Raw genomic sequence first — 7076 nt, 5'->3', positions numbered from 1 at the left:
TGATGGTATTTGTTAAGCGCTTACTATGTGCCAAGCACTGTTCTAAGCGCTGGGGTAGAAACAAGGTGATCAGGTTGTCCCACGCGGGGCTCACAGTCTTGATCCCCATTTTCCAGATGGGGGAACTGAGGCCCAGAGAAGTGAAGTGACTTGCCCCAAGTCACACAGCTGACAAGTGGCGGAGGCGGGATTTGAACCCATTTCCTCTGACTCCAAAGCCCAGGCTCTTGTAAACTCTCAATAAATCCGTTTGAATGAAAGGTGCTGCTGCTTCTGATGATGATGATGGTATTTGTTAAGCGCTTACTATGTGCCAAGCACTGTTCTAAGCGCTGGGGTAGATACAAGGTGATCAGGTTGTCCCATGCGGGGCTCACAGTCTTGATCCCCATTTTCCAGATGAGGGAACTGAGGCCCAGAGAAGTGAAGTGACTTGCCCCAGGTCACACAGCTGACAAGTGGCGGAGCCAGGATTAGAACCCACGACCTCTGACTCCCAAGCCCGTGTGTCGTGTCCCCCGACTCTTTGTGGCTCACAACCGGCAAGGACCTTGGGGAAGGGGTTGCACAGCTAGGGGATGGGGGCAGTTCCCGCCTCACGGTCAGTACAGAGCGGACACTTGGACACCTCCTCCAAACCCTTGCCCACCTTTTCGCACCTGCGGTTCAGACTTGGAGGGGGCTGGGGGAAAGAAGTGGGGGATACGGAGATTTTGTGGGGCTGGTGATCATCCTTGGTCCTGAAGGCCAATTATGTTGCCAATTTGTACTTCCCAAGCGCTTAGTACAGTGCTCTGCACGTAGTAAGCGCTCAATAAATACGATTGATGATGATGATGAAGACAGAGTGGCGTAATGGATGGAGCACGGGACTGGGAGCCAGAAGGTCATGAGTTCTAATCCTGCCTCCACCACTTGCCTGCTGTGTGACCTTGGGCTAGTCATTTCACTTCTCTGGGCCCCAGTTACCTCAGCTGTAAAATGGGGATCAAGACTGTGAGCCCCACATGGGACGGGGATTGTTTCCAACTCGATATGCTTGTATTCACCCCAGCCCTTAGTACAGTGCTAGGCACATAGTAAGGATTTAACAAATGCCATTATTGTTATTATTATTGTTATGACAAGCAGCATTGCTCAGTGGAAGGAGCCCGGGCTTTTGGAGTCAGAGGTCATGGGTTCAAATCCCGGCTCCGCCAACTGTCAGCTTTGTGACTTTGGGCAAGCCACAACTTCTCTGTGCCTCAGTTACCTCATCTGCAAAATGGGGATTAAAAACTGTAAGCCCCCCGGGACAACCTGATCACCTTGTAACCTCCCCAGCGCTTAGAACAGTGCTTTGCACATAATAAGAGCTTACAAATACCATCATTATTATTATTATTTTTATTTTATTTTATTTTATTGGTCTTGGACTCTCCCTGCCCAATTCTCCCAATACCTTCTGCCCCTATCTCACCACCTCCTGCTCTTATCTCTCCCTTCTGGTTCTGGTTTGTGTGTCTACTTCAGGATCCCTGTCCCATGCCCTACCACCTATCACCTCACTCCTTTCCCTCCTGTTCCCTCTTGCCACGGTCATCCCCTCTTGGGCCCTCCGGGCCAGCCAGCCCCCAGGGCGGGGGTCACGTTCCTGGTCCACGGACTTGGCTGGGGAGGACCATTCATTCATTCGATTGTATTTATTGAGCGCTTACTGTGTGCCGAGCACTGTACTAACCGCTTGGGAAGTACAAGTTGGCGACATATAGAGCCGGTCCCTACCCAGTGCAGGGGAATGAGACCCTGGGCCCAGGATGCCCCCGACTCATCCTGGGTACCCTTGGGCTGGGGAATCAGAACCTAGGGTGGCCCCAGTGACCTCCGCTTATATGCGAGGTCAGGCAGGGCCAGGGCTGAGTTTTGGGTCCATTTGGGGCAGGAGAGAGGCTTCTCCAGTCCGAGTCCCGTAGGCTGACACGTCTCACCTGATTCTGAGCTCCTGAGCCCCCCGGCTCATGAGGGCCTGAGACCCCCGGGGAGACCCCGTCCCGGGATCCACAGTGCCTGAGCCGCGTGGGAGCCAGGGCTGCAGGGGGGTGTGAAGGGAAAGCGCTCCTGGGCCCGGATTTCCGCCATTTCTTTGTCTCCCCCTCCCTGCCCCTCAGCACCTCCCGATCAGTCCCTCCCAAGGAAGCAGCGGCAGAGTCGGCAAACAGGAAACATTTCAAGGAAATTCCCATCAGGACCGGTTTCCTGATCTGCCCGCCCCACGTTTCTGGCTCTTCCCACTGCCTCCAGTCCCTGCTTGGGACGAAATGAGGATCCTGGATGTCTTTCCTCTCTGCCCCCACCCCCCCATCTCTCCAGGAGGGGTCCCCTGGGATCCTCCTACCCCCATTTGTCAATGTGCCAAAATTTTTTGGATCTAACCTCATTCCCTTCTATTACAATTTCAGGCCTCAGGGCTGGGCCTCTCTTATTTTCTCCCCACCCATCCCAATCCTTGACCGTGATCACTACCAACACAGGTCCTTCCCTTCCAGCCTTCATGGGGGCTGAGAGGTGGTGGAGGGAGAGAGGGAATGGGTTGGCTCATGCAGCATCAGGGAGTGAGGTAAGAGGAATAACTGATACCCAAATCTACATCTCCAGCCCTGATCTCTCACCATCTCTGCAGTCTTGCATTTCCTCTAGCCTTCAAGACATCTCTATTTGGATGTCCTCCCGTCACCTCAAACTTAACATGTCCGAAACAGAGTTCCTTATCTTCCCACCCAAATCCTGTCCTCCCCGTGACTTTCCCATCCCTGAAGATGGCACCACCATTCTTCCTGTCTCACAAGACTGTAACTTTGGCATTATCCTTGACTTCTCTCTTCAATTCAACCCACGTGTTCAGTCCACCACTAAATCCTGTCGGTTCCACCTTCACACTACTAAAATCTGCCCTTTCCTCTCCATCCAAACTGCTACCACATTAATACAACCACTCACCCTCTTCCACCTCGAATACTGCATCAGCCTCCTTGCTGACTTTCCAGCCTCCCGTCTCTCCCCACTCCCGTCATTCATTCATTCAATCATATTTATTAAAGCTTACTGTGTACAGAGCACTGTACTAAGCACTTGGGGAAGTACAGTACAGCAATAAAGAGAGACAATCCTTGCCCACAGCGAGCTCACGGGAGGGAGATTTCAGCACTTAGAACAGTGCTTTGCACATAGTAAGTGCTTAAGAAATGCCATTATTATTATAAGTAACCAGACATCAATATAAATAAATAAAATTACAGATATATACGTAAGTGCTGCGGGGTTGGGGGGGGAGTTCAAAGGGAGTGAGTCAGGGTGAAGTGGAAGGAAGTGGGAGATGAGGAAAGGTGGGGCTTAGTCTGGGAAGGTTTCTTGGAGGAGATGGGCCTTCAGTAAGTCTTTGAAGGGAGGGAGAGTAGTTGTCTGGCGTATTTGAGGAGGAAGGGCGTTCCAGGTCAGAGGTAGGACGTGGGTCAGGGGTCGGCGGTGAGACACTCTCCACTGGTTCCAATCCCTCTGCCTTCAAACATGCCCATGCCTCCCCCATCCTAAAAAAACCCTCTCTTGACCCCACTTTCTCTTCCAGTTATAGCCCTATTTTCCTCCTACCCTTCCTTTCCAAACTCCTAGAAAGAATCATCTACACTCGCTGCCTAGAATTCCTCAACTCCAACTCTCTCCTCGACCCCCTCCAATCTGGCTTCCGGCCCCTCTACTCCACCAAAACTGTCCTCTCAAAGGTCACCAATGACCTCCTTCTTGCCAAATCCAATGGCTCCTACTCTATCCTAATCCTTCTTGACCTCTCAGCTGCCTTCGACACTGTGGACCATCCCCTTCTCCTCAACACGTTATCCAACCTTGGCTTCATGGTCTCCGTCCTCTACTGGTTCTCCTCATCTCTCTGGCCGTACGTAATAATAATAATAATAATGGCATTTATTAAGCGCTTACTATGTGCAAAGCACTGTTCTAAGCACTGGGGAGGTTCCAAGGTGATCAGGTTGTCCCATGGGGGGCTCACAGTCTTAATCCCCATTTTACAGATGAGGTGACTGAGGCACAGAGAAGTTAAGTGACTTGCCCAAAGTCACACAGCTGACAATTGGCGGAGCCAGGATTTGAACCCACGACCTCTGACTGCAAATCCCGGGCTCTTTCCACTGAGCCACGCTGCTTCTCAGCCTCCTTCGCAGGTTCCTCTTCCCCCTCCCATCCCCTAAGTCTTGGTCCCCTTCTGTTCTCCATCACTCCCTTGGTGAACTCATTCGCTCCCATGGCTTCAACTATCATCTGTACATAGACAACACCCAAATCTACATCTCCACCCCTGTTCTCTCTCCCTCCCTCCAGGCTGGTATCCCCTCCTGCCTTCAGGACATCTCCATCTGGATGTCTGCCCACCACCTAAAGCTCAACATGTCCAAGACTGAGCTCCTTATCTTCCCTTCCAAATCCTGGCCTCGCCCTGACTTTCCCGTCACTGTGGACGGCACTACCTTCCTTCCCGTCTCACAAGCCCGCAACCTTGGTGTCACCTTCGACTCCGCTCTCTCATTCATCCCACACATTCAATCAGTTACCAAAACCTGCAAGTCTCACTTTCACAACTTTGCCAAGACCCGCCCTGTCCTCTCCATCCAAACCGCTACCTTGTTGGTTCAATCTCTCGTCCTATCCTGACTGGATTACTGCATCGGCCTCCTTTCTGATCTCCCATCCTCCTGTCTCTCCCCACTTCAGTCTGCTCTTCACTCTGCTGCCTGGATTATCTTTGTACAGAAATGGTCTGGGCATTTCACTCCCCTCCTCAACATTCTCCCATGGTTGCCTATCAACCTTTGCATGAAGCAAAAACTCCTCACTATTGGCTTCAAAGCTCTCCATCCTGTCACTCCCTCCTACCTCACCTCCCTTCTCTCCTTCTATAGGCCAGCCCACACCCTCCACTCCTCTGCTGCTAACCTCCTCACCAGGCCTCGTTCTCGCCTGTCCCACCGTCGACCCCGGCCCACGTCCTCCCCCTGACCTGGAATGCCCTCCCTCCTCACACCCACCAAGCTAGCTCTCTTCCTCCCTTCAGAGCCCTAATGAGAGCTCACCTCCTCCAGGAGGCCTTCCCAGACTGAGCCTCCCTCCATTCCTCTGCTCCTCCCCCTTCCCCATCGCCCCCACTTCCTCCCTCTGCCCTACCCCCTTCCCCTCCCTACAGCACTTGTGCATATTTGTACATATTTATTACTCTATTTATTTTATGAATGAAGTGTATAAAGCTATAATTCTATTTATTCTGATGGTATTGACACCTGTCTACTTGTTATGGTTTGTTGTCTATCTCCCCCTTCTAGACTGTGAGCCCGTTGTTGGGTAGGGACCGTCTCTATATGTTTGCCGATTTGTACTTCCCAAGTGCTTAGTACAGTGATCTGCACACAGTAAGCGCTCAATAAATGTGATTGAATGAATGACAGGTGAGATGGAGGCACAGTGAGAAGGTTAGCACCAGTGGAGCGAAGTGTGTAGGCTGAGTTGTAGAAGGAGAGAAGCAAGGTGAAGTAGGAGGGGGCAAGGTGATGGAGAACTTCAAAGCCAATGGTGCAGAGTTTTTGTTTGATATAGATGTGGCTAGGCAAGCAGTGCATATTTTTGAGGAGGGAGATGACGTGCCCTGAACGTTTCTGTAGAAAGATAATTCAGGCAGCGGAGTGAAGTACGGCCTGGAATGGGCAGAGCCAGGAGGTTGGAAAGTCAGAAAGGAGACTGATGCAGTAATCTAGGCGGGATAGGATGAGTGATTGTATTAACGTGGTAGCAGTTTGGATGGAGAGGAAAGCGTGGATTTTAGCGATGTTGTGAAGGTGAGACTGACAGGATTTAGTGACTGATTGGATATGTGTGCTGAATGAGAGATTGGAGTCAAGGATAATGCCACGGTTATGGGCTTGTGAGACGGGAAGGATGGTTATGGCATCTACAGCGATAGGAAAGTCCGGGAAAGGACGGGTTTGGGAGAAAAGATAAGGAGCTCTGTGTTGGACATGGTCATTTTTCTACAAAAATATTCTGGACATGTTTCCCCACTCCTCGAGAACCTCCAGTGATTGCCCATCCATGTCCGCAACAAACATAAACTCCTCACCACTGGCTTTAAAGCACTTAATCACTTAGTTCCCTCCTACCTCACCTCACTTCTCTCCTACTACAAGCCAGTCCGCCCACTTCGCTCCTCTAAGCTAACCTTCTCGCTGTGCCCCGATCCCGTCTATCTCGCCACTCACCCCTAGTCCACATCCTCCCTCTGGCCTGGAACACTCTCCCTCCTCAAATCCCACAGAAAATTACTCTCCCCCCGTTCAAAGCCTTATTGAAGGCATAACTCCTCCAAGAAGCCTTCCCTGACTAAGCCCCCCGCCCCTTTCCTCTTCTCCCACTCCCTTCTGTGTCACCCTGACTTCTCCCTTTGTTCTTCCCCCTTTCCAGCCCTATAGCATATACGTTCATATCTGTAATCTATTTATTTGTATTGATTCCTGTCTTTCCTCCTTCTAGACTGCAAGCTCGTTTTGTGGGCAGGGAATGTGTCTGTTTATCCCAAGCACTTAGTACAGTGCTCTGCACACAGTAACCAGTAAGTACTCAATAAATACGACTGAATAAATGAACGAATGAACTTCCTGACACTGAGATTGGGTCCCAGGAACACGAGGGATACAGAGAAATAAGGTAACTCTATTCCTCAAAACCTGAGGTAGGTCAGGAGTCCCCATGAAGACAGAGGGAAGGATGACTTGTTTTTTTGAGATTCTCCCTGCCTATGGGCTCTAAGTCATCTTAACACTTTGCCTCTCCCTTTTGAGCATCGGGAGGCAGGGATGGCGTGAGCCTAGGCTCTGGGGCCGGAATGGGGATGTTGAGTGCAATCAGACTATCAATCAATCAATCATTGGTATTATTGAACCTTTACTGTATGCAGAACATCAGACCAAACTCTTTGTCAGGCAGAGAGTGTGTCCACTAACTGTGTTATATTGTATTCTCCTAAGTGCTGAGCACAGGGCTCT

The sequence above is a fragment of the Tachyglossus aculeatus genome, chromosome 2, assembly GCF_015852505.1.
Source record: "Tachyglossus aculeatus isolate mTacAcu1 chromosome 2, mTacAcu1.pri, whole genome shotgun sequence".
In the NCBI taxonomy this organism is placed as follows: Eukaryota; Metazoa; Chordata; class Mammalia; order Monotremata; family Tachyglossidae; genus Tachyglossus; species Tachyglossus aculeatus.
The sequence above is the reverse complement of the archived record's forward strand: the minus strand, read 5'-3'. Positions refer to the sequence as shown.